Raw genomic sequence first — 11,510 nt, 5'->3', positions numbered from 1 at the left:
TTGACGAAAATACACTTTCATCACAAATAACGAAAATACCATTTCTCACCAATTCATCCTTAATCTGTCTTCTATGTGTGTGACCCGAAGGCTTCTCATCATATCGGCAGTGAGTAGTCTCACGATTGACACCAATCAATCGTCTTACTAAACATAGACCAAGATTGGCCTCTAGCAAGGCATCATGGCCACCCGATAGATTCGGATTCAGCGAAACAACTTGCCTATCAACGATATGGTTACCATGCAATCCGATCCTTTCATCATCTGTTATCTCATCAAGGCTGAGGTACAGAAATAGTGTCAACCTCAGTTATCTTCGATATCTTTGTATTCAATTACTAGACCAATGACCGGAATAATAAATTGAATTGGGCAACAACTTAATCCCACTGTGGCCACAGCTTTAGTGTCATTGCCATTCACTGAATTGTGTCGCGAGATAACTTCTCCCGTACCCGGGAGTGATGAATCATTTGTTGATCCACCATAGTCTTGATATACTTCTCAATGCAACCAATCACTACCGTATTGATAGCTCTGAATAGAACTACATTAGGTTGGTGTCAAACTACACCAATCGGTGCACAAGGCACTCTGGTGATCTCAAGTCTAAGGATCACATGCACCACCATTCGTTAGAGAATTTATTCCATAGACACTAGGGTTACCATTTATATGGAATCCTCTAGTGGGTCTGTCCTATGAACTTGCCTATAGCAAGCACCCATGTGTTGCACAGGTTGTCGACAAACACCCTTGACAAGTGAGATCAGTCAATGTCTTTCGACAGGGTTGTTCAACACTATGATAGCTTTACCATATTATCTATGTCCTTAGTCAGAATAATACTGGCGCTACAAACATTTCTAGAATGGCCACCATATGTGATCATAGGGTTCTTACTATCAAGATTTGAAACACTTGATACCCTCGTCACGGTTCTACCATCCTAAGGACATATATCAATACACACAATTTATGATTTACATGATATAGAAGAAAATTGTCTTTTATTGATTAATAAACATTATTTTAGAGAGTCAATCCTACAATAATTGATTGGCTCTAGGACACCTACTCTAATAGGACGTGTGTTGAAGAATAGCCCTAGGGTGATATTTACTTACACATACATGGGTGAACACATCAACGATCAAGGATGGCTTAATGGCATGCACAGAGAATCTAATAACAGTCAAAAGTACAGTTCTAATCATCTTTTACTTTAATTCAATGACGTTGATTTTAATTATTAGCAAACCTCACAACAAATGGTGTATTTTTTTTTTCGAAATTGTAATTTTGTAGAAACATATATTATGGAGAGTACAAGTGTATGGGACTAGGGGTTGATTCTATCGGTTGAGCCAAATTTGTCAAGATATTATCAGATGCAGAAGCTGAGCCCTTTTTGAGCATGACTTACCTCGGTGGAAACAAGTGGGTTCTCCCACCTCCCAAGGTGTGAACTTATTCACTAATAAATACGTCTGATGGAAACAAGTGGGTTTTTCCACCTCCCAAGGTGTGAACTTATTCACTAATAAATATGTCCAACAACGAGGCTCCATTGAAGCGAAGTTCAACTACATACAACAAAGAATGTAGATATCAAATATTTATAGATTTTTATTTTCGATGAACATTTCTTGATAACTTTTTGTTTTTTAATTTTTTTCCATTATTGTTACCTTCTTAGGAAGGGATTGTAAAAAAAATAGGAAGATCATTGATCGAAGCTATTGACGTTAATAGGAGTGTCGCCTTGCACATTAAGCTTTTATAGTATTATTATTATTTTTTTAATCAATAACCGGTGATTGTTGCAACATTCGACCTCTTCCTAAATGTATCATGGCTTTCTTTAAGTGATTTCAAATTATTTTATCTAATCATTATGATGAGAATTCAAATTTGAGGGTTAAAGTATTTAGTCCATCTCTAATGGAGATTTGCATTTATTTTTTTGGTAAAATTTTGGTTCAAATATCTTTACCTTTGGTTAGAATAGTTCACATCCAATTATATACTATTGTTTGCTGATAAAGGAGAATTGTCCACACCTATGCCAGAAAAAGAAAAAAAAAAGGGCGAGTGTGTAACATTGTAATAGTTAGAATTTTGCAATAAAGTAACTTTTTTACATAGCTCATTGTAATTAGCAACATGGAAGTTCCATGTATATATGATACATATTAGAAACTCCATATTACTCTTGCATATACATTAAAATTCTTCATGGTTTCATCATTGTGCATCCCAGTGTCTCTTAATCGCAGTTAGCAAACAATAGAGACCATTGATTATAGGAGAATTAGTAGCAGTTTTTAACCTAGGAAAGAAAGGATTACACAAAAAACAAAAAAAAAAACAAAAAAGAAGGAAAAGCAATAATAAACAAAGAACAATACCTAAGAAATGATGTTTTGCTGAATATATTCAATCCTATACATTAAATAAAGAGTATCTGCAACTAGTGTATTGAATTATAGGAGGGATAAAGCCTAAAAGAGCCTCCAGAAACTTAACTTATTAGCATCTCTTAATTCCAACATTGTACCAAACACATGTCATTGCCATTCGTCTACTCATTCTGAGTTGTGTAAGGAACTTGTTAGAAATCGAGAAAAAAACATAGCGGCAATGTTTCATGGATTCAAATAAAAAAGAGATTCATAATAAATTCTTAAATCGTTATAAGAAAATAAAGTTATGTAAAATAAGCATCCAAAAAACAATAGACAAATACGACTTCATCTCACCGATAGAAAAAAGGCTATCCTCTATGTTGGAAATAACATAGAATAACATATATCCTAACATAATCCCAAGATCATAGTCACCATTGTAATCACATTTGTATATAAATGAACTACAATGAATTAACATAGCATAAATACCTCTTTTCCTTATCTCTGAAGCAACAAAGTTAATCTGGAAGAAAACCACGAAGTGTATTTCTGTTTTCCAAATTCTAGAGAGAGAGAGCGTATTTTTCTTTGCGTATTTTTGAGAGTGACAGTGAGTCACTTCTTCTAAAAAGAAAACGTTTCTTTTTATATGGGAGCGGTTCGTGAGAAACTGCCTTTGGCAGTTTCCACTTCTCACGCCCCTTCATCATGGGTGGAATCATTTTAAACGAGTTTAAAATGAAAATACCATGGGAACTTATCCAATATCTTCCACTCACACATGATGGGACTATCTCTCTCTATGCTTCTTTAAGGTTAATACCTTAGTAAATATGTCGTGTGACCATGCATACTTCGAGAGCACGTTAGTCATATATCTGTTAGGAATATATAACTTCTCGAATTGTGAAACTCAGGTTGTATGTTGTATGCAATACCCTAGATTACTTATCACATTTTTCTAACAATCTCATTTACAAAAAAATATCCGTTGTATTCATAATTATGTTCTATCTTTACATAAAAGTAAAACATAATTGGTCGACCAATGAATACACGTGATTATAATGTGATAATTCAAAATCGTAATCTTCCTCTTTTCTCGATTCCTGCAACTTTTATTTAACTTGCTTTTCTAGAAATGTCCCGGCATATTGAATTTATCTTAATCCTTTGGTAACACTCTAAGATAGCAATCATTAAATGAAGTTTTCAAGAAACAGAATAGAGTAATAAGGGTATTCTATGAGATTTTATTCTTAAAAAAAACTCAGGGTCTCACACAATGTTAAAGTTGAGATTTTGACTTTCATTACCCCTTTGGTCAATGTTTTGCACATGTGGTATGAATCACATGCTACAACATTTCCTCCTTTCCCATGGAGTGCATGTCTCTTTACTTGTAAATGCTGTACAGATTTTAGTTCAGACATACATAATGTCTAACTTGAGTTCACTTTACATACTTTTAATTCATCAGAACTCTAATCTGGCAATTAGACAGATAAAGTGATCATTTATCACTTGTGGTCACATTTCATTATGACATTATTTTAATTCTTTTTTCTAGGTGACGTTAAACATTTTAAGCTTGGCTCTCTATTATCACCTAGATAATAAGCTTAAAATCGTCTCATCTCCATTCCTACGAAGTAATGGAGGCGATTGCCTGTGTGAGAAGGCCAATCTTTTAGTGTCCGACATGCTTTTCAAAATCACATATATATAATATTACATAACTAATATGTTAATATATATACTTCTTCATGCATGTTCCATAATAATCTAATGAGATTGACAATATGTATTTATATGATAGACAAATGTGAACAATTTTGGGAAATCTCAAAGTATAAGTACATTCAACACCTAAGTAAGCCTAGAGATCTAACATGTCATTGAAAGTATCTCTTGGTATAGGCTTCGTGAATGGATCCGCAACCAGCCATGCGTAGATAGTTACTTCATGTTCACCTCTTTGTGCCACCAAGTCTCGCACAAAATATATTGATATCTATGTGTTTCGTTTTACCCATGATATTTGGGATCCTTAGTGTATGCCATTGCTGCTTGACTATCACAATTTTATCTTACTGGTTCAATAGCAAAATAATTATTCCCAGATGATTCATGAACCGTCTTAACCAAACGGCTTCTTGCACTGCAGCTGAAAATGCTACAAACTCAGCCTCCATTGTAGATAAGGCTAGCATGATTGTTTCTTACTGCTCCAAGATATGGCCCCACCATTTAGTAAGAAAACATATCCAAAAGTAGATTTCATTTCATCTAAATCTCCTCCCTATCCGCATCGTGTGTAGCCTCTAAGTGTAAATCATCCTGAAACATAATGAGTAATTCAACTGTCCCTTTTAGATATCTTAAGATTCTCTTACTACTTTCCAATTTGCTTATCCTGGGTAGGATTGGTATCTACCTACCAACCCAATGGCAAACAGATGTCAGCTCTAGTGCACATCATGACGTACATGAGACTTCCAACAGCACTTGTATAAGGAACATCTCATTTGTCCTTTTCTTGTGGGTCTTCGGACACATTTTACGACTTAAAGCTCGCCTTTCGCGAAAGGGTTGTGTATGGGTTTCAATCTTGCATATGAAATCGTTCAAGAATTTTCTAATGTATGGTTCTTGTGAAAGAGATACTAATTTTCTTGAGCGATCTCTTGAAATCTTGACTCCAAGAATATATGCAGCTTCAACATATCTTTCATCTCAAAATGAGATGATAACCATCCTTTGATTTTTATTGACAAAATCCCTTATCATTTCCAGTATAAGTAATATACAACATATAATGATAATATAACAATTTGTTATTGGATCCTTTGTATATACACAATGACTTCATTTATCATTTTGAAATCATACAACATTATCGCATTATGAAATCGAATATACCACTGTCTTGAGGACTGCTTGAGGCCATAAATTGACTTTAAAAGTCTACACACTTTGTGTTCTTGACCCTCTAATAAAACCTATTGGTTGATCCATATAGATTCTTCTAGTAATCTCCATGAGAAAAGCAGTCTTTACATCCATTTGATGATTCAAGATCATGCTAGCAACATAGCTATAATAAGTCGGATTGAGGTAAACCGCACAACAGGTGAAAAAGTTCTTTATAATCTATTCCTCTTGTTGTGATACCCCTTCGCGACTAAGCGAGCTGGATCTTTCAATACTGCCATCAGCTTTACGGTGATTTTGAGGACCCACTTGTTCCCAATGGCTTTGCATCCTTTAGGTAAATCAACCATTCCCATACTTGGTTTGATTTCATAGACTCCAATTCTTCTTCCATTGCTTTCATCCATTTTTCTTAGAAGGGCAATTGAGCGCTCATTACATTCCTTGGCTCTTCGTCATCTTGTGGAGTAACTAGAAAAATTTCCCCCTCAATCTCAAACGTCGCATGGAACGTTTCCTATTTGATCGAGTATTGGAGATTGATTGGTGGTACTCCCACTTGGACCAGCTATCATAGTTGGATCGCAGTAGGGAATGATGGAGGATCTGAAATTGATCATCAACTCCATATTGCTCCCACTGGGATGAGTATAACCAACTGATTGTCGGCAACAGAATTGCCTTGGTCTTGTGTTTCATATAGAAACAAGTCTTTACCTATCTGCCCTTCTTAGGAAAATCGGTTTCTAAGAATGTGACATCTCGTGCAATCATCAGTGTGCTACCACTTTCTTGTTCTCCTATGAAGACATATCCTTTTGAATGTTCTGAAATCTTATAAAGATACATTTCTTCCCCCTTGGACCTAATTTTCCAATTTATGGGAAGGATCATGAACATAGGCAGCACATCCCCATGGTTTTAGGAGAATTAAATCGGGTTTCGATTTGTCCAACTCATATGGTGTAGTAGTAATAGATTGGATGGTACTCGATTGGGAGATATGTGGCAGTCAATAAGGCATCACCCCAAAAGGTGATGGGCAAGTTTGCTTGTGCCATCATAGACCTCACCATCTAAGTAGAGTTTGTTCTTTGTTCTGAAACCATTTGTTGCAGAGTTCTGGGAAAGTTAATTGACGTTCTATTCCCATTCATCACAAAAATTTCTGAACTAATCAGATAAATATTACGTCCTCGATCGGTTCGTAGAACTTTTATCTTTTTATCTAATTGATTCTCAACTAAGTTTTTAAACTTCTGAAAGCATTCTAAAGCTTCTGATTTTTGAGAAATCAAGAAAAAATAACCATATCGAGTGAAATCATCTATAATATGATGAAATAAACAGCCCCATGTCTAGGCCTCACATTCATGGACCACATAGTCAGAATGAATTAGTTGAAATGGAACTTCAGCTCTTATCGCTTTTTCCAAATGGTTTCTTGCTGTTTTTCCAGCTAGGCAATGTTCACAAGTAGTCAAGTCTACTTTTGTTAAGGATCCTAACAAGCCTTCTCTTGCTGTATATTCATTCGTTGTTGGCAATATGGCCAAGCCTTGCATGCCATACATTCACATCATCATTATTAGAAGATGTAATAAAGGAAAAACAACAACATTACTATTATAAAGCAACATCAAGTACTATAAAACCATCAGAAAAATAACCACAACCATAGTATGTTGTGTCCAAAATAAATGGACACCAGTACTGGAAAATTTAAATTAAAACCAAGTTTAACAAGTTCTAACACGGAAATCAAATTTCGACGAAATCGGGTGCATATAACACGTCATGTAGGTATAGGATTCGACCTCTGTGCATGATCATTGCATGTGCCGATCACTTTTGAATTGTTACCTACATATATCCATTTTGTTTCCCGTGGTATTCGTCGAAACTCCAGAAAGCACTCCTGTCTTTCGCTCTGTGGTCTGTTGCTGCTAAATCTATAGTCCCAAAGATGAGACTCAGTTAGAAAAATAGAACGGAAACATATATAACTTACTTGTGCAACAAGTAATTTACCTTCTTCGATCGCTACAATCGCGAGCAAAATGTCCCTTGTTACCACAATTATAGCATTTCACCTTGCCATATTTCTCTTCTGGCAGGATGCTTTCCTTTCCGTATGTTTGAGAACTTCTCTTCTCCCTTGAGCTTCTTTCAGTTATTTTGCCTTCTTGGGATCATACCTTGGAATTTTACGTGTTAAATCCTTTCCCCACCATGTGAACGGAACCACAGGCCATACACATCAGTATTGCCTTACTCGCATAAGGCGTTTCTTCTTGCCAGTTCCATGAATGGCGGTACACACGCTTTCAATTTCTGATGCCCTCATTGTGGGTAAGGGAGTATTTTCATATGTTCCCAATTTGATGGACAATGATCTTAATGATAGACTTGACCCTGTTGTTCATGAGCTTAATGACAGACATACTATATCTCCAACTCACTTATCATGTTTGACAAATGCCGTAATGTACTCTCATGTATGTTCAAGTTCTTTTATACGTGTCACAACTGATGATAGAGAAGTGACCGGAGTTTGGTAATGGACGTACCGCCAACACGTAGACAGTGCTGGATCCGACCATGTCCTTTGTTAATTCTCGTAATCCTGGTACTTTTCATGAGATCATGTCCATGTCTCCTTCGCTGCTCCACCATATAGTCCTCAAGCTACGAGTGTCGCCCCCAGATCCTTCTTTCGTCTTCCTATTCCTTAGGCTTATACATTACAACTACTTGTCCTATCATCTCATATGTCCCAATCTTTTTCTGTCTACTTTCGTCTTAGGGTGAACCTGTACTCACTTCTTCAGGCTCTTCCAGGTTGTAGTAAGAGCTTCAAGAACCTCTTGTCTTCCAAAACATATTGGATTTTCAATGCTCCATATCTTAATAATGTCGCGTAAAATTTTTCCTGTTGTTAAGTTCGGTGACAATGTTCTAGATGTAGAGCCATTCTAAACAAAATTACACATTGGATAAAGCATGTTATTAATGCCGGAACATACATATACATTTAATTAATATACCAATAATAATTGTATATTAGATTTGGAATCAAAAGTTAACAATGTCAACAATCATCATCAAAATTCCAATTTCCAATATATAGAATATTAATTGCAATCTAAATTATATTTAGACACATATATATAAATATAAATCAACAATAAATTCACAGAAAATTTTAATAAAATAGAAAAATAAATAAATAAAACTAATTCATATTTAAATAGAATTCAACTTGTAATAAAATTAAAACAAACAAATTCCAAAACAAAAAAAAAAAAAAAATAAGTGTACAGCCACATTCCTAAAACTGGGAAGGATCTGATAATCTATCCTAAGGTCTTATCTAACTTGTAATTAACCCTAGGCAGGGGAACTCCCCGTTTCTGTGATGTCCTTTACGAGTGGAGACTCCTATAGATGCACCAGCTGTCTTTTTGCACCCCAATTTATGTACTCCTTGATATAGTTGTGACTGAATGTCTATAATTTTTATTGTCATCTTTAAAGTTATGAACTTTCAGCTTGGTCCAACATATCAAGGAGGACCAACGAGATTAGGGTACCAAGGAGCTTTTAGAACTTGATATTTCGACTCATTCTTCCTTTAATCCCCTATCCAGACAATTTCCTGAATCGTTCATTCACATGAATGAAATGATTTACGAGTTGCACCAACTCATCCTCTGTGTCTCTTAAAATCAATGTGTGAGTTTGTAGAGTTCTAATCATGTTTATAACCCTTTCCCTTTGAGCGGGTGTTCTAGCAACCATTGCACGTCTATAACGTAACATTTTTCTGTAACAAATACAAAAAAAACTATTTATTTATCAAATAAAGGTTGACTATATTTGATAAATAATATATATACGTGTTTATGGTTCAATAACAAAATTAGACTCATAATAATATACCAAGTATGCATTTTTATTCTTTACAGCAAAAGAAAAAAAATTTAGAATACTTCACGCGCCGCCTAGAGGCAGCCACGCACCCCCACGCGCCAACAGGGAGCTTCCACGTGCCTCCACATGCCGGCAGGATACTCCACGCGAGTGCCACGCGTCCCACAAGAATTCGGGTCTGGTCGGGTCGACCCATTTCCACATTTAACCGGGTCAATCTCGACCTGTGTTTAACCCGTTGACATGTTTGACTTTTGTGGGTCGAGTGTTGACCGGGTTTGATTGACCCGTTTGGTCTTACGGGTTTGATTGACCCATTTGGTGTTGACTGGGTTTGACTGACCCGTTTGGTCTTGCGGGTCGGGTTTGACTAATTACCAGGTTTGACTAACCCGTTTGGTCATTTGGGTCGAGTCCACTGGTCAACTTGACCCATTTTTATTTTGGTTATGGGTTGGGTCGGATAGGAATATGTTGGGTTTGTGAATATAGTTAATAGCCCAGTGGTTAGGGAATTAGGCTTCAACCATGGAGACTTGGGTTCAAGTCTCACCAACCACGCTTATTGAAATTTTTTTTTAAAAAGAAGTAAAACAGGAAAAAACGACATGTCATTCATAAGGTCGAATAAAAAACGACATGTCGGTTCTTGTCGTCTTCGACCTCTGTCCGAGTCTGCAACTGGGTACCTGACCCGGAAATCAACCCATACGAAACCCGAAACTTCAAAGAGGCAAATCTAAGTCTTTTTAACTCCATTTTTTATGATTCAAAAACTATTTTCTCCATAATTTCATAAGGAATTTAATGGTCTAATTATCATTACCAAAAAGACAATTTTTTACGTACAAAATTTGAAAAAATCAGAACTGCATTTGATAAACCAATAGCATGCTTCAACATAACAGTATGAATTTAAAACAATATGAACCACGGCTCTGATACCAATGTTGGAAACAACATAGAATAACATATATCCTAACATAATCCCAAGATCATAGTCACCATTGCAATCACATTTGTATATAAATGAACTACAATGAATTAACACAACATAAATACCTCTTTTCCTTATCTCTGAAGCAACAAAGTTAATCTGGAAGAAAACCACGAAGTGTATTTCTGTTTTCCAAATTCTAGAGAGAGAGAGCGTATTTTTCTTTGCGTATTTTTTAGAGTGACAGTGAGTCACTTCTTCTAAAAAGAAAACCTTTCTTTTTATATGGGAGCGGTTCGTGAGAAACTGCCTTTGGCAGTTTCCACTTCTCACACCCCTTCATCATGGGTGGAATCATTTTAAACGAGTTTAAAATGAAAATACCACGGGAACTTATCCAATACTCTATTCAAACGGGAGTGGCCTTAGAAAAGTAAATATGCCACGTATACATCAGAAAAAAACATAAAGTAAAGTCTTACTTGACAAACATAGATCTATATTTGAATTGTAAGAAATTTTAATCACTAGTATAAATATTCAAGCCAAAGTTCTACAGTATCAAGCTTCCCAATAATAATACCTGTGTTAGTGAAATAGGATATGCCTATACCTTTCCAAGAAGCACAATAAAATATCCCTATCATATTAATTATTACACATTACGATAGAATTTAGTTCATGAAATGAGTGTACAAATATTTCATTTTGTATATTTATTCTAGACCTAAAAGGAAAATATATGTATAAACATTATTTAAATATTTAATAAATTATTTGATAATTATTTTTTAAAAATATAACAGAAAGTGAAACATATTTTTTAGAGGGTTAAACTACAAGTTATATTAAAAACATGAACGGAATAAGGATTCCTATTCTTCTTGTGAAGGATCTACGGAATAAGGATTCCTATTCTTCTTGTGAAAGATCTATAATTTATGTCCATACTTTGTAAGACATGGGCACATTAGGGTTGCACATATCATATATTTTGAGGAAACAATGCAATTGAAAAGGAATGAAGGTTCCCATTCCCATTGCCTCACCAAATCCGTGAAGCAAAGAAACCCGAAGAGCAACATGAGATTGATTTACAAAGGTTTGGGGAGCTAGCTAGCATGTGTAAGGAGCAAGAGACCGAGCTTGAATAGTAACTGTCGAGGTTCATAATAAAATGTGAATGTAGTTTCGGAGAGGATAAGGTTCATGCCTTGTGGTTCTAGGTTCCAAAACTATTTTGATTTGGCGTAAAATTGACCTCGTTGGTAAACTGAAATAAATAGAAACTT

This window comes from Pistacia vera, unplaced genomic scaffold, assembly GCF_008641045.1.
Source record: "Pistacia vera cultivar Batoury unplaced genomic scaffold, PisVer_v2 Contig173, whole genome shotgun sequence".
NCBI classification, from domain to species: Eukaryota; Viridiplantae; Streptophyta; class Magnoliopsida; order Sapindales; family Anacardiaceae; genus Pistacia; species Pistacia vera.
This window is presented reverse-complemented; position numbering follows the sequence as displayed.